This window comes from Phyllobates terribilis, unplaced genomic scaffold, assembly GCF_046119375.1.
Source record: "Phyllobates terribilis strain yellow unplaced genomic scaffold, ASM4611937v1 Scaffold_1__5_contigs__length_1240528914, whole genome shotgun sequence".
Taxonomy (NCBI): Eukaryota; Metazoa; Chordata; class Amphibia; order Anura; family Dendrobatidae; genus Phyllobates; species Phyllobates terribilis.
In genome coordinates this window covers 675,737,818-675,760,101 of record NW_027362761.1, presented here as the reverse complement: position 1 = coordinate 675,760,101, position 22,284 = coordinate 675,737,818, and positions in this window count along the sequence as shown.

Genomic DNA, 22,284 nt, shown 5'->3' with positions numbered 1-22,284 from the left:
AACTCTTCCATTTTTCTCGAAATTCTGCTGAAGTTTAAAATTGCTTTGGAACACTTCCATTGTTCTCGGAATTCTGCTGAAGTTTAAAAATGCTTTGGAACTCTTCCATTGTTCTCGGAATTCTACTGATGTTTAATAATGCTTTTGGAACTCTTCGATTGTTCTCGGAATACCGCTTATGTTCAACAATGCTTTTTGAACTCTTTCATTGTTCTCAGAATTCCGCTGAAGTTGAAAAATGCTTTAGAACTCTTCCATTGTTCTCGGAATTCCGCTGTAGTTTAAAAAAGATTTGGGACTCTTCCTTTGTTCTCGGAATTCTGCTGATGTTTAACAATGCTTTTGGAACTCTCCCATTGTTCTTGGATTTCCGCTAAAGTTTAACAATGCTTTGGAACTCTTCCATTGTTCTCAGAATTCCGATGTAGTTTAAAAATGCATTGGAACTCTTCCATTGTTCTCGGAATTCCGCTGAAGTTTAACAATGCTTTGAAACTCTTCCATTGTTCTGGGAATTCTGCTGAAGTTTAAAAATGCTTTGGAACTCTTCCATTGTTCTCGGAATTCCGCTGAAGTTTAACAATGCTTTGAAACTCTTCCATTGTTCTGGGAATTCCGCTAATATTTAACAATGCTTTGGAACTCTTCCATTGTTCTCGGAATTCCGCTGATGTTTAATAATGCTTTTAGAACTCTTCCATTGTTCTCGGAATTCCGCTTATGTTTAACAATGCTTTGGAACTCATCCATTGTTCTCGGAATTCTGTTGATGTTTAATAATGCTTTTGGAACTCTTCCATTGTGCTTGGAATTCTGCTGAAGTTTAAAAATGCTTTGGAACTCTTCCATTGTTCTCGGAATTCCGCTGATGTTTATCAAACCTATGGAACTCTTCCATTGTTCTCGGAATTCTGTTAATGTTTAATAATGCTTTTGGAACTCTTTCATTGTTCTCGGAATTCTGCTGAAGTTCAAAAATGCTTTAGAAATCTTCCCTTGTTCTCGGAATTCTGCTGAAGTTTAACAATGCTTTGGAACTCTTCCGTAATTCTCATAATTCTGCTGAAGTTTAAAAATGCTTTGGTACTCTTCTATTGTTCTCAGAATTCCAATGAAGCTTAAAAATGCTTTGGAACTCCTCCATTGTTCTCGGAATTCTGCTGAAGTTTAAAAATGCTTTGGAACTCTTCCAATGTTCTGGGAATTCAGCTGAAGTTTAGAAATGCTTTGGAACTCTTCCTATGTTCTGGGACTTCTGCTGAAGTCTAAAAATGCTTGGGAACTCTTCCATTGTTCTCGGAATTCTGCTGATGTTTAACAATGCTTTAGAACTCTTCCATTGTTTTTGGAATTCCGCTAATGTTTAACAATGCTTTGGAACTCCTCCATTGTTCTCGGAATGCCGCTTAAGTTTAAAAATGCTTTTGGAACTCTTTCATTGTTCTCGGAATTCCGCTGAAGTTTTACAATGCTTTGGAACTCTTCCATTGTTCTCGGAATTCTGCTGAAGTTTAAAATTGCTTTGGAACACTTCCATTGTTCTCGGAATTCTGCTGAAGTTTAAAAATGCTTTGGAACTCTTCCATTGTTCTCGGAATTCTACTGATGTTTAATAATGCTTTTGGAACTCTTCCATTGTTCTCGGAATACCGCTTATGTTCAACAATGTTTTGGAACTCTTTCATTGTTCTCAGAATACCGCTGAAGTTGAAAAATGCTTTAGAACTCTACCATTGTTCTCAGAATTCCACTGAAGTTTAAAAATGGTTTTAACTCTTCCATTGTTCTCGGAATTCCGCTGTAGTTTAAAAAAGATTTGGGACTCTTCCTTTGTTCTCGGAATTCCGCTGATGTTTAACAATGCTTTTGGAACTCTCCCATTGTTCTTGGATTTCCGCTAAAGTTTAACAATGCTTTGGAACTCTTCCATTGCTCTCGGAATTCCGATGTAGTTTAAAAATGCATTGGAACTCTTCCATTGTTCTCGGAATTCCGCTGAAGTTTAACGATGCTTTGAAACTCTTTCATTGTTCTGGGAATTCTGCTGAAGTTTAAAAATGCTTTGGAACTCTTCCATTGCTCTCGGAATTCTGCTGTAGTTTAAAAATGCATTGGAACTCTTCCATTGTTCTCAGAATTCCGCTGAAGTTTTACAATGCTTTGGAACACTTCCATTTTTCTCGGAATTCTGATAAAGTTTAAAAATGCTTTGGAACTCTTCCATTGTTCTCGGAAATCTGCTCAACTTTAAAAATGCTTTGGAACTCTTCCATTGTTCTCGGAATTCTGCTGAAGTTTAAAAAAGCTTTGTAACTCTTCCATTGTTCTCGAAATTCCGCTGATGTCTAGTAATGCTTTTGGAACTCTTCCATTGCTCTCGGAATACCGCTGATGTTTAACAATGCTTTAGGAACACTTTCATTTTTCTCAGAATTCCGCTGAAGTTGAAAAATGCTTTAGAACTCTTCCATTGTTCTCAGAATTCCGCTGAAGTTTAAAAATGGTTTGGAACTCTTCCATTGTTCTCGGAATTCCGCTGATGTTTAACAATGCTTTGGAACTCTTCCATTGTTTTCGGATTTCCGATAAAGTTTAGCAATGCTTTGGAACTCTTCCATTGTTCTCGGAATTCCGCAAAAGTTTATAAATGCTTTGAAACTCTTTCATTGTTCTCGGAATTCTGATGAAGTTTAAAAATGCTTTGGAACTCTTCCATTGTTCTTGGAATTCCGTTGATGTTTAATAATGCGTTTGGAACTCATCCATTGTTCTCGGAATTGTGCTAATGTTTAACAATGCTTTGGAACTCTTCCATTGTTCTCGGAATTCCGCTGATGTTTAATAATGCTTTTGGAACTCTTCCATTGTTCTCAGAATTCCGCTACTGTTTAACAATGCTTTGGAACTCTTCCATTGTTCTCGGAATTCCGCTGAAGTTTAAAAATGCTTTGGAACTCTTCCATTTTTCTCGGAATTCTGCTGAAGTTTAAAAAAGCTTTGGAACCATTCCATTGTTCTCGGAATTCCGCTAATATTTAACAATGCTTTGGAACTCTTCCATTTTTCTCGGAATTCCGCTGATGTTTAATAATGCTTTTAGAACTCTTCCATTGTTCTCGGAATTCCGCTAATGTTTATCAAACCTATGGAACTCTTCCATTGTTCTCGGAATTCTGTTAATGTTTAATAATGCTTTTGGAACTCTTTCATTGTTCTCGGAATTCTGCTGAAGTTCAAAAACGCTTTAGAAATCTTCCCTTGTTCTCGGAATTCTGCTGAAGTTTAACAATGCTTTGGAACTCTTCCGTAATTCTCAGAATTCTGCTGAAGTTTAAAAATGCTTTGGTACTCTTCTATTGTTCTCAGAATTCCAATGAAGCTTAAAAATGCTTTGGAACTCTTCAATTTTTCTCAGAATTCCGCTAAAGTTTAAAAATGCTTTGGAACTCCTCCATTGTTCTCGGAATTCTGCTGAAGTTTAAAAATGCTTTGGAACTCTTCCAATGTTCTGGGAATTCAGCTGAAGTTTAGAAATGCTTTGGAACTCTTCCTATGTTCTGGGAGTTCTGCTGAAGTTTAAAAATGCTTGGGAACTCTTTCATTGTTCTCGGAATTCCGCTGAAGTTTAGCCATGCTTTGGAACTCTTCCATTGTTCTCGGAATTCCGCTGAAGTTTTACAATGCTTTGAAACTCTTCCATTTTTCTCGGAATTCTGCTGAAGTTTAAAATTGCTTTGGAACACTTCCATTGTTCTCGGAATTCTGCTGAAGTTTAAAAATGCTTTGGAACTCTTCCATTGTTCTCGGAATTCTACTGATGTTTAATAATGCTTTTGGAACTCTTCCATTGTTCTCGGAATACCGCTTATGTTCAACAATGCTTTTTGAACTCTTTCATTGTTCTCAGAATTCCGCTGAAGTTGAAAAATGCTTTAGAACTCTTCCATTGTTCTCGGAATTCCGCTGTAGTTTAAAAAAGATTTGGGACTCTTCCTTTGTTCTCGGAATTCTGCTGATGTTTAACAATGCTTTTGGAACTCTCCCATTGTTCTTGGATTTCCGCTAAAGTTTAACAATGCTTTGGAACTCTTCCATTGTTCTCAGAATTCCGATGTAGTTTAAAAATGCATTGGAACTCTTCCATTGTTCTCGGAATTCCGCTGAAGTTTAACAATGCTTTGAAACTCTTCCATTGTTCTGGGAATTCTGCTGAAGTTTAAAAATGCTTTGGAACTCTTCCATTGCTCTCGGAATTCTGCTGTAGTTTAAAAATGCATTGGAACTCTTCCATTGTTCTCAGAATTCCGCTGAAGTTTTACAATGCTTTGGAACACTTCCATTTTTCTCGGAATTCTGATAAAGTTTAAAAATGCTTTGGAACTCTTCCATTGTTCTCGGAAATCTGCTCAACTTTAAAAATGCTTTGGAACTCTTCCATTGTTCTCGGAATTCTGCTGAAGTTTAAAAAAGCTTTGTAACTCTTCCATTGTTCTCGAAATTCCGCTGATGTCTAGTAATGCTTTTGGAACTCTTCCATTGCTCTCGGAATACCGCTGATGTTTAACAATGCTTTAGGAACACTTTCATTTTTCTCAGAATTCCGCTGAAGTTGAAAAATGCTTTAGAACTCTTCCATTGTTCTCAGAATTCCGCTGAAGTTTAAAAATGGTTTGGAACTCTTCCATTGTTCTCGGAATTCCGCTGATGTTTAACAATGCTTTGGAACTCTTCCATTGTTTTCGGATTTCCGATAAAGTTTAGCAATGCTTTGGAACTCTTCCATTGTTCTCGGAATTCCGCAAAAGTTTATAAATGCTTTGAAACTCTTTCATTGTTCTCGGAATTCTGATGAAGTTTAAAAATGCTTTGGAACTCTTCCATTGTTCTTGGAATTCCGTTGATGTTTAATAATGCGTTTGGAACTCATCCATTGTTCTCGGAATTGTGCTAATGTTTAACAATGCTTTGGAACTCTTCCATTGTTCTCGGAATTCCGCTGATGTTTAATAATGCTTTTGGAACTCTTCCATTGTTCTCAGAATTCCGCTACTGTTTAACAATGCTTTGGAACTCTTCCATTGTTCTCGGAATTCCGCTGAAGTTTAAAAATGCTTTGGAACTCTTCCATTTTTCTCGGAATTCTGCTGAAGTTTAAAAAAGCTTTGGAACCATTCCATTGTTCTCGGAATTCCGCTAATATTTAACAATGCTTTGGAACTCTTCCATTTTTCTCGGAATTCCGCTGATGTTTAATAATGCTTTTAGAACTCTTCCATTGTTCTCGGAATTCCGCTAATGTTTATCAAACCTATGGAACTCTTCCATTGTTCTCGGAATTCTGTTAATGTTTAATAATGCTTTTGGAACTCTTTCATTGTTCTCGGAATTCTGCTGAAGTTCAAAAACGCTTTAGAAATCTTCCCTTGTTCTCGGAATTCTGCTGAAGTTTAACAATGCTTTGGAACTCTTCCGTAATTCTCAGAATTCTGCTGAAGTTTAAAAATGCTTTGGTACTCTTCTATTGTTCTCAGAATTCCAATGAAGCTTAAAAATGCTTTGGAACTCTTCAATTTTTCTCAGAATTCCGCTAAAGTTTAAAAATGCTTTGGAACTCCTCCATTGTTCTCGGAATTCTGCTGAAGTTTAAAAATGCTTTGGAACTCTTCCAATGTTCTGGGAATTCAGCTGAAGTTTAGAAATGCTTTGGAACTCTTCCTATGTTCTGGGAGTTCTGCTGAAGTTTAAAAATGCTTGGGAACTCTTTCATTGTTCTCGGAATTCCGCTGAAGTTTAGCCATGCTTTGGAACTCTTCCATTGTTCTCGGAATTCCGCTGAAGTTTTACAATGCTTTGAAACTCTTCCATTTTTCTCGGAATTCTGCTGAAGTTTAAAATTGCTTTGGAACACTTCCATTGTTCTCGGAATTCTGCTGAAGTTTAAAAATGCTTTGGAACTCTTCCATTGTTCTCGGAATTCTACTGATGTTTAATAATGCTTTTGGAACTCTTCCATTGTTCTCGGAATACCGCTTATGTTCAACAATGCTTTTTGAACTCTTTCATTGTTCTCAGAATTCCGCTGAAGTTGAAAAATGCTTTAGAACTCTTCCATTGTTCTCGGAATTCCGCTGTAGTTTAAAAAAGATTTGGGACTCTTCCTTTGTTCTCGGAATTCTGCTGATGTTTAACAATGCTTTTGGAACTCTCCCATTGTTCTTGGATTTCCGCTAAAGTTTAACAATGCTTTGGAACTCTTCCATTGTTCTCAGAATTCCGATGTAGTTTAAAAATGCATTGGAACTCTTCCATTGTTCTCGGAATTCCGCTGAAGTTTAACAATGCTTTGAAACTCTTCCATTGTTCTGGGAATTCTGCTGAAGTTTAAAAATGCTTTGGAACTCTTCCATTGTTCTCGGAATTCCGCTGAAGTTTAACAATGCTTTGAAACTCTTCCATTGTTCTGGGAATTCCGCTAATATTTAACAATGCTTTGGAACTCTTCCATTGTTCTCGGAATTCCGCTGATGTTTAATAATGCTTTTAGAACTCTTCCATTGTTCTCGGAATTCCGCTTATGTTTAACAATGCTTTGGAACTCATCCATTGTTCTCGGAATTCTGTTGATGTTTAATAATGCTTTTGGAACTCTTCCATTGTGCTTGGAATTCTGCTGAAGTTTAAAAATGCTTTGGAACTCTTCCATTGTTCTCGGAATTCCGCTGATGTTTATCAAACCTATGGAACTCTTCCATTGTTCTCGGAATTCTGTTAATGTTTAATAATGCTTTTGGAACACTTTCATTGTTCTCGGAATTCTGCTGAAGTTCAAAAACGCTTTAGAAATCTTCCCTTGTTCTCGGAATTCTGCTGAAGTTTAACAATGCTTTGGAACTCTTCCATAATTCTCAGAATTCTGCTGAAGTTTAAAAATGCTTTGGTACTCTTCTATTGTTCTCAGAATTCCAATGAAGCTTAAAAATGCTTTGGAACTCTTCAATTTTTCTCAGAATTCCGCTAAAGTTTAAAAATGCTTTGGAACTCCTCCATTGTTCTCGGAATTCTGCTGAAGTTTAAAAATGCTTTGGAACTCTTCCAATGTTCTGGGAATTCAGCTGAAGTTTAGAAATGCTTTGGAACTCTTCCTATGTTCTGGGAGTTCTGCTGAAGTTTAAAAATTCTTTTTCAACTCTTTCATTGTTCTCGGAATTCCGCTGAAGTTTAGCCATGCTTTGAAACTCTTACATTGTTCTCGGAATTCCGCTGAAGTTTTACAATGCTTTGAAACTCTTCCATTTTTCTCGGAATTCTGCTGAAGTTTAAAAAAGCTTTGGAACCATTCCATTGTTCTCGGAATTCCGCTAATATTTAACAATGCTTTGGAACTCTTCCATTGTTCTCGGAATTCCGCTGATGTTTAATAATGCTTTTAGAACTCTTCCATTGTTCTCGGAATTCCGCTAATGTTTATCAAACCTATGGAACTCTTCCATTGTTCTCGGAATTCTGTTAATGTTTAATAATGCTTTTGGAACTCTTTCATGGTTCTCGGAATTCTGCTGAAGTTCAAAAACGCTTTAGAAATCTTCCCTTGTTTTTGGAATTCTGCTGAAGTTTAACAATGCTTTGGAACTCTTCCGTAATTTTCAGAATTCTGCTGAAGTTTAAAAATGCTTTGGTACTCTTCTATTGTTCTCAGAAATCCAATGAAGCTTAAAAATGCTTTGGAAATCTTTAATTTTTCTCAGAATTCCGCTAAAGTTTAAAAATGCTTTGGAACTAATCCATTGTTCTCGGAATTCTGCTGAAGTTTAAAAATGCTTTGGAACTCTTCCAATGTTCTGGGAATTCAGCTGAAGTTTAGAAATGCTTTGGAACTCTTCCTATGTTCTGGGAGTTCTGCTGAAGTTTAAAAATGCTTGGGAACTCTTCCATTGTTCTCGGAATTCCGCTGATGTTTAACAATGCTTTAGAACGCTTCCATTGTTCTTGGAATTCCGCTAATGTTTATCAATGCTTTGGAACTCCTCCATTGTTCTCGGAATGCCGCTTAAGTTTAAAAATGCTTTTGGAACTCTTTCATTGTTTTCAGAATTCCGCTGAAGTTTAGCCATGCTTTGGAACTCTTCCATTGTTCTCGGAATTCCGCTGAAGTTTTACAATGCTTTGAAACTCTTCCATTTTTCTCGGAATTCTGCTGAAGTTTAAAATTGCTTTGGAACACTTCCATTGTTCTCGGAATTCTGCTGAAGTTTAAAAATGCTTTGGAACACTTCCATTGTTCTCGGAATTCTACTGATGTTTAATAATGCTTTTGGAACTCTTCCATTGTTCTCGGAATACCGCTTATGTTCAACAATGCTTTTGGAACTCTTTCATTGTTCTCAGAATTCCGCTGAAGTTGAAAAATGCTTTAGAACTCTACCATTGTTCTCAGAATTCCACTGATGTTTAAAAATGGTTTGGAACTCTTCCATTGTTCTCGGAATTCCGCTGTAGTTTAAAAAAGATTTGGGACTCTTCCTTTGTTCTCGGAATTCTGCTGATGTTTATCAATGCTTTTGAAACTCTCCCATTGTTCTTGGATTTCCGCTAAAGTTTAACAATGCTTTGGAACTCTTCCATTGTTCTCGGAATTCCGATGTAGTTTAAAAATGCATTGGAACTCTTCCATTGTTCTCGGAATTCCGCTGAAGTTTAACAATGCTTTGAAATTCTTCCATTGTTCTGGGAATTCTGCTGAAGTTTAAAAATGCTTTGGAACTCTTCCATTGTTCTCGGAATTCCGCTGAAGTTTAAAAAAGCTTTGTAACTCTTCCATTGTTCTCGAAATTCCGCTGTTGTTTAAAAAAGATTTGGGACTCTTCCATTGTTCTCGGAATTCCGCTGATGTTTAACAATGCTTTTCGAACTCTCCCATTGTTCTTGGAATTCCGCTAATGTTTAAAAATGCTTTGGAACTCTTCCATTGTTCTCGGAATTCTGCTGTTGTTTAAAAAAGATTTGGGACTCTTCCATTGTTCTCGGAATTCCGCTAAAGTTTAACAATGCTTTGGAACTCTTCCATTGTTCTCTGAATTCCGATGTAGTTTAAAAATGCTTTGGAACTCTTCCATTGTTCTCGGAATTCCGCTGAAGTTTAAAAATGCTTTGGAACTCTTCCATTGTTCTCGGAATTCTGCTGAAGTTTAAAAATGCTTTGGAACCATTCCATTGTTCTCGGAATTCCGCTAATATTTAACAATGCTTTGGAACTCTTCCATTGTTCTCGGAATTCCGCTGATGTTTAATAATGCTTTTAGAACTCTTCCATTGTTCTCGGAATTCCGCTAATGTTTAACAATGCTTTGGAACTCATCCATTGTTCTCGGAATTCTGTTGATGTTTAATAATGCTTTTGGAACTCTTCCATTGTGATTGGAATTCTGCTGAAGTTTAAAAATGCTTTGGAACTCTTCCATTGTTCTCGGAATTCCGCTGATGTTTATCAAACCTATGGAACTCTTCCATTGTTCTCGGAATTCTGTTAATGTTTAATAATGCTTTTGGAACTCTTTCATTGTTCTCGGAATTCTGCTGAAGTTCAAAAATGCTTTAGAAATCTTCCCTTGTTCTCGGAATTCTGCTGAAGTTTAACAATGCTTTGGAACTCTTCCGTAATTCTCATAATTCTGCTGAAGTTTAAAAATGCTTTGGTACTCTTCTATTGTTCTCAGAATTCCAATGAAGCTTAAAAATGCTTTGGAACTCCTCCATTGTTCTCGGAATTCTGCTGAAGTTTAAAAATGCTTTGGAACTCTTCCAATGTTCTGGGAATTCAGCTGAAGTTTAGAAATGCTTTGGAACTCTTCCTATGTTCTGGGACTTCTGCTGAAGTCTAAAAATGCTTGGGAACTCTTCCATTGTTCTCGGAATTCTGCTGATGTTTAACAATGCTTTAGAACTCTTCCATTGTTTTTGGAATTCCGCTAATGTTTAACAATGCTTTGGAACTCCTCCATTGTTCTCGGAATGCCGCTTAAGTTTAAAAATGCTTTTGGAACTCTTTCATTGTTCTCGGAATTCCGCTGAAGTTTTACAATGCTTTGGAACTCTTCCATTGTTCTCGGAATTCTGCTGAAGTTTAAAATTGCTTTGGAACACTTCCATTGTTCTCGGAATTCTGCTGAAGTTTAAAAATGCTTTGGAACTCTTCCATTGTTCTCGGAATTCTACTGATGTTTAATAATGCTTTTGGAACTCTTCCATTGTTCTCGGAATACCGCTTATGTTCAACAATGTTTTGGAACTCTTTCATTGTTCTCAGAATACCGCTGAAGTTGAAAAATGCTTTAGAACTCTACCATTGTTCTCAGAATTCCACTGAAGTTTAAAAATGGTTTTAACTCTTCCATTGTTCTCGGAATTCCGCTGTAGTTTAAAAAAGATTTGGGACTCTTCCTTTGTTCTCGGAATTCCGCTGATGTTTAACAATGCTTTTGGAACTCTCCCATTGTTCTTGGATTTCCGCTAAAGTTTAACAATGCTTTGGAACTCTTCCATTGTTCTCGGAATTCCGATGTAGTTTAAAAATGCATTGGAACTCTTCCATTGTTCTCGGAATTCCGCTGAAGTTTAACGATGCTTTGAAACTCTTTCATTGTTCTGGGAATTCTGCTGAAGTTTAAAAATGCTTTGGAACTCTTCCATTGCTCTCGGAATTCTGCTGTAGTTTAAAAATGCATTGGAACTCTTCCATTGTTCTCAGAATTCCGCTGAAGTTTTACAATGCTTTGGAACACTTCCATTTTTCTCGGAATTCTGATAAAGTTTAAAAATGCTTTGGAACTCTTCCATTGTTCTCGGAAATCTGCTCAACTTTAAAAATGCTTTGGAACTCTTCCATTGTTCTCGGAATTCTGCTGAAGTTTAAAAAAGCTTTGTAACTCTTCCATTGTTCTCGAAATTCCGCTGATGTCTAGTAATGCTTTTGGAACTCTTCCATTGCTCTCGGAATACCGCTGATGTTTAACAATGCTTTAGGAACACTTTCATTTTTCTCAGAATTCCGCTGAAGTTGAAAAATGCTTTAGAACTCTTCCATTGTTCTCAGAATTCCGCTGAAGTTTAAAAATGGTTTGGAACTCTTCCATTGTTCTCGGAATTCCGCTGATGTTTAACAATGCTTTGGAACTCTTCCATTGTTTTCGGATTTCCGATAAAGTTTAGCAATGCTTTGGAACTCTTCCATTGTTCTCGGAATTCCGCAAAAGTTTATAAATGCTTTGAAACTCTTTCATTGTTCTCGGAATTCTGATGAAGTTTAAAAATGCTTTGGAACTCTTCCATTGTTCTTGGAATTCCGTTGATGTTTAATAATGCGTTTGGAACTCATCCATTGTTCTCGGAATTGTGCTAATGTTTAACAATGCTTTGGAACTCTTCCATTGTTCTCGGAATTCCGCTGATGTTTAATAATGCTTTTGAAACTCTTCCATTGTTCTCAGAATTCCGCTACTGTTTAACAATGCTTTGGAACTCTTCCATTGTTCTCGGAATTCCGCTGAAGTTTAAAAATGCTTTGGAACTCTTCCATTTTTCTCGGAATTCTGCTGAAGTTTAAAAAAGCTTTGGAACCATTCCATTGTTCTCGGAATTCCGCTAATATTTAACAATGCTTTGGAACTCTTCCATTTTTCTCGGAATTCCGCTGATGTTTAATAATGCTTTTAGAACTCTTCCATTGTTCTCGGAATTCCGCTAATGTTTATCAAACCTATGGAACTCTTCCATTGTTCTCGGAATTCTGTTAATGTTTAATAATGCTTTTGGAACTCTTTCATTGTTCTCGGAATTCTGCTGAAGTTCAAAAACGCTTTAGAAATCTTCCCTTGTTCTCGGAATTCTGCTGAAGTTTAACAATGCTTTGGAACTCTTCCGTAATTCTCAGAATTCTGCTGAAGTTTAAAAATGCTTTGGTACTCTTCTATTGTTCTCAGAATTCCAATGAAGCTTAAAAATGCTTTGGAACTCTTCAATTTTTCTCAGAATTCCGCTAAAGTTTAAAAATGCTTTGGAACTCCTCCATTGTTCTCGGAATTCTGCTGAAGTTTAAAAATGCTTTGGAACTCTTCCAATGTTCTGGGAATTCAGCTGAAGTTTAGAAATGCTTTGGAACTCTTCCTATGTTCTGGGAGTTCTGCTGAAGTTTAAAAATGCTTGGGAACTCTTTCATTGTTCTCGGAATTCCGCTGAAGTTTAGCCATGCTTTGGAACTCTTCCATTGTTCTCGGAATTCCGCTGAAGTTTTACAATGCTTTGAAACTCTTCCATTTTTCTCGGAATTCTGCTGAAGTTTAAAATTGCTTTGGAACACTTCCATTGTTCTCGGAATTCTGCTGAAGTTTAAAAATGCTTTGGAACTCTTCCATTGTTCTCGGAATTCTACTGATGTTTAATAATGCTTTTGGAACTCTTCGATTGTTCTCGGAATACCGCTTATGTTCAACAATGCTTTTTGAACTCTTTCATTGTTCTCAGAATTCCGCTGAAGTTGAAAAATGCTTTAGAACTCTTCCATTGTTCTCGGAATTCCGCTGTAGTTTAAAAAAGATTTGGGACTCTTCCTTTGTTCTCGGAATTCTGCTGATGTTTAACAATGCTTTTGGAACTCTCCCATTGTTCTTGGATTTCCGCTAAAGTTTAACAATGCTTTGGAACTCTTCCATTGTTCTCAGAATTCCGATGTAGTTTAAAAATGCATTGGAACTCTTCCATTGTTCTCGGAATTCCGCTGAAGTTTAACAATGCTTTGAAACTCTTCCATTGTTCTGGGAATTCTGCTGAAGTTTAAAAATGCTTTGGAACTCTTCCATTGTTCTCGGAATTCCGCTGAAGTTTAACAATGCTTTGAAACTCTTCCATTGTTCTGGGAATTCCGCTAATATTTAACAATGCTTTGGAACTCTTCCATTGTTCTCGGAATTCCGCTGATGTTTAATAATGCTTTTAGAACTCTTCCATTGTTCTCGGAATTCCGCTTATGTTTAACAATGCTTTGGAACTCATCCATTGTTCTCGGAATTCTGTTGATGTTTAATAATGCTTTTGGAACTCTTCCATTGTGCTTGGAATTCTGCTGAAGTTTAAAAATGCTTTGGAACTCTTCCATTGTTCTCGGAATTCCGCTGATGTTTATCAAACCTATGGAACTCTTCCATTGTTCTCGGAATTCTGTTAATGTTTAATAATGCTTTTGGAACTCTTTCATTGTTCTCGGAATTCTGCTGAAGTTCAAAAATGCTTTAGAAATCTTCCCTTGTTCTCGGAATTCTGCTGAAGTTTAACAATGCTTTGGAACTCTTCCGTAATTCTCATAATTCTGCTGAAGTTTAAAAATGCTTTGGTACTCTTCTATTGTTCTCAGAATTCCAATGAAGCTTAAAAATGCTTTGGAACTCCTCCATTGTTCTCGGAATTCTGCTGAAGTTTAAAAATGCTTTGGAACTCTTCCAATGTTCTGGGAATTCAGCTGAAGTTTAGAAATGCTTTGGAACTCTTCCTATGTTCTGGGACTTCTGCTGAAGTCTAAAAATGCTTGGGAACTCTTCCATTGTTCTCGGAATTCTGCTGATGTTTAACAATGCTTTAGAACTCTTCCATTGTTTTTGGAATTCCGCTAATGTTTAACAATGCTTTGGAACTCCTCCATTGTTCTCGGAATGCCGCTTAAGTTTAAAAATGCTTTTGGAACTCTTTCATTGTTCTCGGAATTCCGCTGAAGTTTTACAATGCTTTGGAACTCTTCCATTGTTCTCGGAATTCTGCTGAAGTTTAAAATTGCTTTGGAACACTTCCATTGTTCTCGGAATTCTGCTGAAGTTTAAAAATGCTTTGGAACTCTTCCATTGTTCTCGGAATTCTACTGATGTTTAATAATGCTTTTGGAACTCTTCCATTGTTCTCGGAATACCGCTTATGTTCAACAATGTTTTGGAACTCTTTCATTGTTCTCAGAATACCGCTGAAGTTGAAAAATGCTTTAGAACTCTACCATTGTTCTCAGAATTCCACTGAAGTTTAAAAATGGTTTTAACTCTTCCATTGTTCTCGGAATTCCGCTGTAGTTTAAAAAAGATTTGGGACTCTTCCTTTGTTCTCGGAATTCCGCTGATGTTTAACAATGCTTTTGGAACTCTCCCATTGTTCTTGAATTTCCGCTAAAGTTTAACAATGCTTTGGAACTCTTCCATTGCTCTCGGAATTCCGATGTAGTTTAAAAATGCATTGGAACTCTTCCATTGTTCTCGGAATTCCGCTGAAGTTTAACGATGCTTTGAAACTCTTTCATTGTTCTGGGAATTCTGCTGAAGTTTAAAAATGCTTTGGAACTCTTCCATTGCTCTCGGAATTCTGCTGTAGTTTAAAAATGCATTGGAACTCTTCCATTGTTCTCAGAATTCCGCTGAAGTTTTACAATGCTTTGGAACACTTCCATTTTTCTCGGAATTCTGATAAAGTTTAAAAATGCTTTGGAACTCTTCCATTGTTCTCGGAAATCTGCTCAACTTTAAAAATGCTTTGGAACTCTTCCATTGTTCTCGGAATTCTGCTGAAGTTTAAAAAAGCTTTGTAACTCTTCCATTGTTCTCGAAATTCCGCTGATGTCTAGTAATGCTTTTGGAACTCTTCCATTGCTCTCGGAATACCGCTGATGTTTAACAATGCTTTAGGAACACTTTCATTTTTCTCAGAATTCCGCTGAAGTTGAAAAATGCTTTAGAACTCTTCCATTGTTCTCAGAATTCCGCTGAAGTTTAAAAATGGTTTGGAACTCTTCCATTGTTCTCGGAATTCCGCTGATGTTTAACAATGCTTTGGAACTCTTCCATTGTTTTCGGATTTCCGATAAAGTTTAGCAATGCTTTGGAACTCTTCCATTGTTCTCGGAATTCCGCAAAAGTTTATAAATGCTTTGAAACTCTTTCATTGTTCTCGGAATTCTGATGAAGTTTAAAAATGCTTTGGAACTCTTCCATTGTTCTTGGAATTCCGTTGATGTTTAATAATGCGTTTGGAACTCATCCATTGTTCTCGGAATTGTGCTAATGTTTAACAATGCTTTGGAACTCTTCCATTGTTCTCGGAATTCCGCTGATGTTTAATAATGCTTTTGGAACTCTTCCATTGTTCTCAGAATTCCGCTACTGTTTAACAATGCTTTGGAACTCTTCCATTGTTCTCGGAATTCCGCTGAAGTTTAAAAATGCTTTGGAACTCTTCCATTTTTCTCGGAATTCTGCTGAAGTTTAAAAAAGCTTTGGAACCATTCCATTGTTCTCGGAATTCCGCTAATATTTAACAATGCTTTGGAACTCTTCCATTTTTCTCGGAATTCCGCTGATGTTTAATAATGCTTTTAGAACTCTTCCATTGTTCTCGGAATTCCGCTAATGTTTATCAAACCTATGGAACTCTTCCATTGTTCTCGGAATTCTGTTAATGTTTAATAATGCTTTTGGAACTCTTTCATTGTTCTCGGAATTCTGCTGAAGTTCAAAAACGCTTTAGAAATCTTCCCTTGTTCTCGGAATTCTGCTGAAGTTTAACAATGCTTTGGAACTCTTCCGTAATTCTCAGAATTCTGCTGAAGTTTAAAAATGCTTTGGTACTCTTCTATTGTTCTCAGAATTCCAATGAAGCTTAAAAATGCTTTGGAACTCTTCAATTTTTCTCAGAATTCCGCTAAAGTTTAAAAATGCTTTGGAACTCCTCCATTGTTCTCAGAATTCTGCTGAAGTTTAAAAATGCTTTGGAACTCTTCCAATGTTCTGGGAATTCAGCTGAAGTTTAGAAATGCTTTGGAACTCTTCCTATGTTCTGGGAGTTCTGCTGAAGTTTAAAAATGCTTGGGAACTCTTTCATTGTTCTCGGAATTCCGCTGAAGTTTAGCCATGCTTTGGAACTCTTCCATTGTTCTCGGAATTCCGCTGAAGTTTTACAATGCTTTGAAACTCTTCCATTTTTCTCGGAATTCTGCTGAAGTTTAAAATTGCTTTGGAACACTTCCATTGTTCTCGGAATTCTGCTGAAGTTTAAAAATGCTTTGGAACTCTTCCATTGTTCTCGGAATTCTACTGATGTTTAATAATGCTTTTGGAACTCTTCCATTGTTCTCGGAATACCGCTTATGTTCAACAATGCTTTTTGAACTCTTTCATTGTTCTCAGAATTCCGCTGAAGTTGAAAAATGCTTTAGAACTCTTCCATTGTTCTCGGAATTCCGCTGTAGTTTAAAAAAGATTTGGGACTCTTCCTTTGTTCTCGGAATTCTGCTGATGTTTAACAATGCTTTTGGAACTCTCCCATTGTTCTTGGATTTCCGCTAAAGTTTAACAATGCTTTGGAACTCTTCCATTGTTCTCAGAATTCCGATGTAGTTTAAAAATGCATTGGAACTCTTCCATTGTTCTCGGAATTCCGCTGAAGTTTAACAATGCTTTGAAACTCTTCCATTGTTCTGGGAATTCTGCTGAAGTTTAAAAATGCTTTGGAACTCTTCCATTGTTCTCGGAATTCCGCTGAAGTTTAACAATGCTTTGAAACTCTTCCATTGTTCTGGGAATTCCGCTAATATTTAACAATGCTTTGGAACTCTTCCATTGTTCTCGGAATTCCGCTGATGTTTAATAATGCTTTTAGAACTCTTCCATTGTTCTCGGAATTCCGCTTATGTTTAACAATGCTTTGGAACTCATCCATTGTTCTCGGAATTCTGTTGATGTTTAATAATGCTTTTGGAACTCTTCCATTGTGCTTGGAATTCTGCTGAAGTTTAAAAATGCTTTGGAACTCTTCCATTGTTCTCGGAATTCCGCTGATGTTTATCAAACCTATGGAACTCTTCCATTGTTCTCGGAATTCTGTTAATGTTTAATAATGCTTTTGGAACACTTTCATTGTTCTCGGAATTCTGCTGAAGTTCAAAAACGCTTTAGAAATCTTCCCTTGTTCTCGGAATTCTGCTGAAGTTTAACAATGCTTTGGAACTCTTCCATAATTCTCAGAATTCTGCTGAAGTTTAAAAATGCTTTGGTACTCTTCTATTGTTCTCAGAATTCCAATGAAGCTTAAAAATGCTTTGGAACTCTTCAATTTTTCTCAGAATTCCGCTAAAGTTTAAAAATGCTTTGGAACTCCTCCATTGTTCTCGGAATTCTGCTGAAGTTTAAAAATGCTTTGGAACTCTTCCAATGTTCTGGGAATTCAGCTGAAGTTTAGAAATGCTTTGGAACTCTTCCTATGTTCTGGGAGTTCTGCTGAAGTTTAAAAATTCTTTTTCAACTCTTTCATTGTTCTCGGAATTCCGCTGAAGTTTAGCCATGCTTTGAAACTCTTACATTGTTCTCGGAATTCCGCTGAAGTTTTACAATGCTTTGAAACTCTTCCATTTTTCTCGGAATTCTGCTGAAGTTTAAGAATGCTTTGGAACACTTCCATTGTTCTCGGAATTCTGCTGAAGTTTAAAAATGCTTTGGAACTCTTCCATTGTTCTCGGAATTCTACTGATGTCTAATAATGCTTTTGGAACTCTTTCTTTGTTCTCAGAATTCCGCTAAAGTTGAAAAATGCTTTAGAACTCTACCATTGTTCTCAGAATTAAACTGAAGTTTAAAAATGGTTTGGTACTCTTCCATTGTTCTCGGAATTCCGCTGTAGTTTAAAAAAGGTTTGGGATTCTTCCTTTGTTCTCGGAATTCCGCTGATGTTTAACAATGCTTTTGGAACTCTCCCATTGTTCTCGGAATTCCGCTAGAGTTAAACAATGCTTTGGAACTCTTCCATTGTTCTCTGAATTCCGATGTAGTTTAAAAATGCATTGGAACTCTTCCATTGTTCTCGGAATTCTGCTGAAGTTTAACAATGCTTTGAAACTCTTCCATTGTTCTGGGAATTCTGCTGAAGTTTAAAAATGCTTTGGAACTCTTCCATTGCTCTCGGAATTCTGCTGTTGTTTAAAAATGCATTGGAACTCTTCCATTGTTCTCAGAATTCCGCTGAAGTTTTACAATGCTTTGGAACTCTTCCATTTTTCTCGGAATTCTGATAAAGTTTAAAAATGCTTTGGAACTCTTCCATTGTTCTCGGAAATCTGCTCAACTTTAAAAATGCTTTGGAACTCTTCCATTGTTCTCGGAATTCTGCTGAAGTTTAAAAAAGCTTTTTAACTCTTCCATTGTTCTCGAAATTCCGCTGATGTCTAGTAATGCTTTTGGAACTCTTCCATTGCTCTCGGAATACCGCTGATGTTTAACAATGCTTTTGGAACTCTTTCATTGTTCTCAGAATTCCGCTGAAGTTGAAAAATGCTTTAGAACTCTTCCATTGTTCTAAGAATTCCGCTGAAGTTTAAAAATGGTTTGAAACTCTTCCATTGTTCTCGGAATTCCGCTGTTGTTTAAAAAAGATTTGGGAGTCTTCCATTGTTCTCGGAATTCCGCTGATGTTTAACAATGCTTTTCAAACTCTCCCATTGTTCTTGGAATTCCGCTAATGTTTAAAAATGCTTTGGAAATCTTCCATTGTTCTCGGAAATCTGCTGTTGTTTAAAAAAGATTTGGGACTCTTCCATTGTTCTCGGAATTCCGCTGATGTTTAAAAATGCTTTGGATCTCTTCCGTTGTTCTCGGAATTCTGCGGAAGTTTAAAAATTCTGTGGAACTCTTCCATTGTTCTTGGAATTCCGCTAATGTTTAAAAATGCTTTGGAACTCTTCCATTGTTCTCGGACATACGCTGATGTTTAACAATGCTTTGGAACTCTTCCATTGTTTTCGGATTTCCGCTAAAGTTTAGCAATGCTTTGGAACTCTTCCATTGTTCTCGGACTTCCGCAAAAGTTTATAAACGCTTTGAAACTCTTTCATTGTTCTCGGAATTCTGATGAAGTTTAAAAAAGCTTTGGAACTCTTCCATTGTTCTTGGAATTCCGTTGATGTTTAATAATGCTTTTGGAACTCATCCATTGTTCTCGGAATTGTGCTAATATTTAACAATGCTTTGGAACTCTTCCATTGTTCTCGGAATTCCGCTGATGTTTAATAATGCTTTTGGAACTCTTCCACTGTTCTCGGAATTCCGCTACTGTTTAACAATGCTTTGGAACTCTTCCATTGTTCTCGGAATTCCGCTGAAGTTTAAAAATGCTTTGGAACTCTTCCATTGTTCTCGGAATTCTGCTGAAGTTTAAAAATGCTTTGGAACCATTCCATTGTTCTCGGAATTCCGCTAATATTTAACAATGCTTTGGAACTCTTCCATTGTTCTCGGAATTCCACTGATGTTTAATAATGCTTTTAGAACTCTTCCATTGTTCTCGGAATTCCGCTAATGTTTAACAATGCTTTGGAACACTTCCATTGTTCTCGGAATTCTGCTGAAGTTTAAAAATGCTTTGGAACTCTTCCATTGTTCTCGGAATTCTACTGATGTTTAATAATGCTTTTGGAACTCTTCCATTGTTCTCGGAATACCGCTTATGTTCAACAATGTTTTGGAACTCTTTCATTGTTCTCAGTATTCCGCTGAAGTTGAAAAATGCTTTAGAACTCTACCATTGTTCTCAGAATTCCACTGAAGTTTAAAAATGGTTTGGAACTCTTCCATTGTTCTCAGAATTCCGTTGTAGTTTAAAAAAGATTTGGGACTCTTCCTTTGTTCTCGGAATTCCGCTGATATTTAACAATGCTTTTGGAACTCTCCCATTGTTCTTGGATTTCCGCTAAAGTTTAACAATGCTTTGGAACTCTTCCATTGTTCTCGGAATTCCGATGTAGTTTAAAAATGCATTGGAACTCTTCCATTGTTTTCGGAATTCCGCTGAAGTTTAACAATGCTTTGAAACTCTTTCATTGTTCTGGGAATTCTGCTGAAGTATAAAAATGCTTTGGAACTCTTCCATTGCTCTCGGAATTCTGCTGTAGTTTAAAAATGCATTGGAACTCTTCCATTGTTCTCAGAATTCCGCTGAAGTTTTACAATGCTTTGGAACTCTTCCATTTTTCTCGGAATTCTGATAAAGTTAAAAAATGCTTTGGAACTCTTCCATTGTTCTCGGAAATCTGCTCAACTTTAAAAATGCTTTGGAACTCTTCCATTGTTCCGGAATTCTGCTGAAGTTTAAAAATGCTTTGGAACTCTTCCATTGCTCTCGGAATACCGCTGATGTTTAACAATGCTTTTGGAACACTTTCATTTTTCTCAGATTTCCGCTGAAGTTGAAAAATGCTTTAGAACTCTTCCATTATTCTCAGAATTCCGCTTAAGTTTAAAAATGGTTTGGAACTCTTCCATTGTTCTCGGAATTCCGCTGTTGTTTAAAAAAGATTTGGGAGTCTTCCATTGTTCTCGGAATTCCGCTGATGTTTAACAATGCTTTTCGAACTCTCCCATTGTTCTTGGAATTCCGCTAATGTTTAAAAATGCTTTGGAACTCTTCCATTGTTCTCGGAATTCTGCTGTTGTTTAAAAAAGATTTTGGACTCTTCCATTGTTCTCGGAATTCCGCTGATGTTTAAAAATGCTTTGGATCTCTTCCTTTGTTCTCGGAATTCTGCGGAAGTTTAAAAATTCTGTGGAACTCTTCCATTGTTCTTGGAATTCCGCTAATGTTTAATAATGCTTTTGGAACTCTTCCATTGTTCTCGGAATACCGCTTATGTTCAACAATGTTTTGGAACTCTTTCATTGTTCTCAGAATTCCGCTGAAGTTGAAAAATCCTTTAGAACTCTACCATTGTTCTCAGAATTCCACTGAAGTTTAAAAATGGGTTGGAACTCTTCCATTGTTCTCGGAATTCCGCTGAAGTTTAACAATGCTTTGAAACTCTTTCATTGTTCTGGGAATTCTGCTGATGTTTAAAAATGCTTTGGAACTCTTCCATTGCTCTCGGAATTCTGCTGTAGTTTAAAAATGCATTGGAACTCTTCCATTGTTCTCAGAATTCCGCTGAAGTTTTACAATGCTTTGGAACTCTTCCATTGTTCTCGGAATTCTGCTGTTGTTTAAAAAAGATTTGGGACTCTTCCATTGTTCTCGGAATTCCGCTGATGTTTAAAAATGCTTTGGATCTATTCCTTTGTTCTCGGAATTCTGCGGAAGTTTAAAAATTCTGTGGAACTCTTCCATTGTTCTTGGAATTCCGCTAATGTTTAAAAATGCTTTGGAACTCTTCCATTGTTCTCGGAAATACGCTGATGTTTAACAATGCGTTGGAACTCTTCCATTGTTTTCGGATTTCCGATAAAGTTTAGCAATGCTTTGGAACTTTTCCATTGTTCTCGGAATTCCGCAAAAGTTTATAAATGCTTTGAAACTCTTTCATTGTTCTCGGAATTCTGATGAAGTTTAAAAATGCTTTGGAACTCTTCCATTGTTCTTGGAATTCCGTTGATGTTTAATAATGCTTTTGGAACTCATCCATTGTTCTCGGAATTGTGCTAATGTTTAACAATGCTTTGGAACTCTTCCATTGTTCTCGGAATTCCGCTGATGTTTAATAATGCTTTTGGAACTCTTCCATTGTTCTCAGAATTCTGCTACTGTTTAACAATGCTTTGGAACTCTTCCATTGTTCTCGGAATTCCGCTGAAGTTTAAAAATGCTTTGGAACTCTTCCATTTTTCTCGGAATTCTGCTGAAGTTTAAAAAAGCTTTGGAACCATTCCATTGTTCTCGGAATTCTGCTAATATTTAACAATGCTTTGGAACTCTTCCATTGTTCTCGGAATTCCGCTGATGTTTAATAATGCTTTTAGAACTCTTCCATTGTTCTCGGAATTCCGCTAATGTTTATCAAACCTATGGAACTCTTCCATTGTTCTCGGAATTCTGTTAATGTTTAATAATGCTTTTGGAACTCTTTCATTGTTCTCGGAGTTCTGCTGAAGTTCAAAAACGCTTTAGAAATCTTCCCTTGTTCTCGGAATTCTGCTGAAGTTTAACAATGCTTTGGAACTCTTCTGTAATTCTCAGAATTCTGCTGAAGTTTAAAAATGCTTTGGTACTCTTCTATTGTTCTCAGAATTCCAATGAAGCTTAAAAATGCTTTGGAACTCTTCAATTTTTCTCAGAATTCCGCTAAAGTTTAAAAATGCTTTGGAACTCCTCCATTGTTCTCGGAATTCTGCTGAAGTTTAAAAATGCTTTGGAACTCCTCCATTGTTCTCGGAATGCCGCTTAAGTTTAAAAATGCTTTTGGAACTCTTTCATTGTTCTCGGAATTCCGCTGAAGTTTAGCCATGCTTTGGA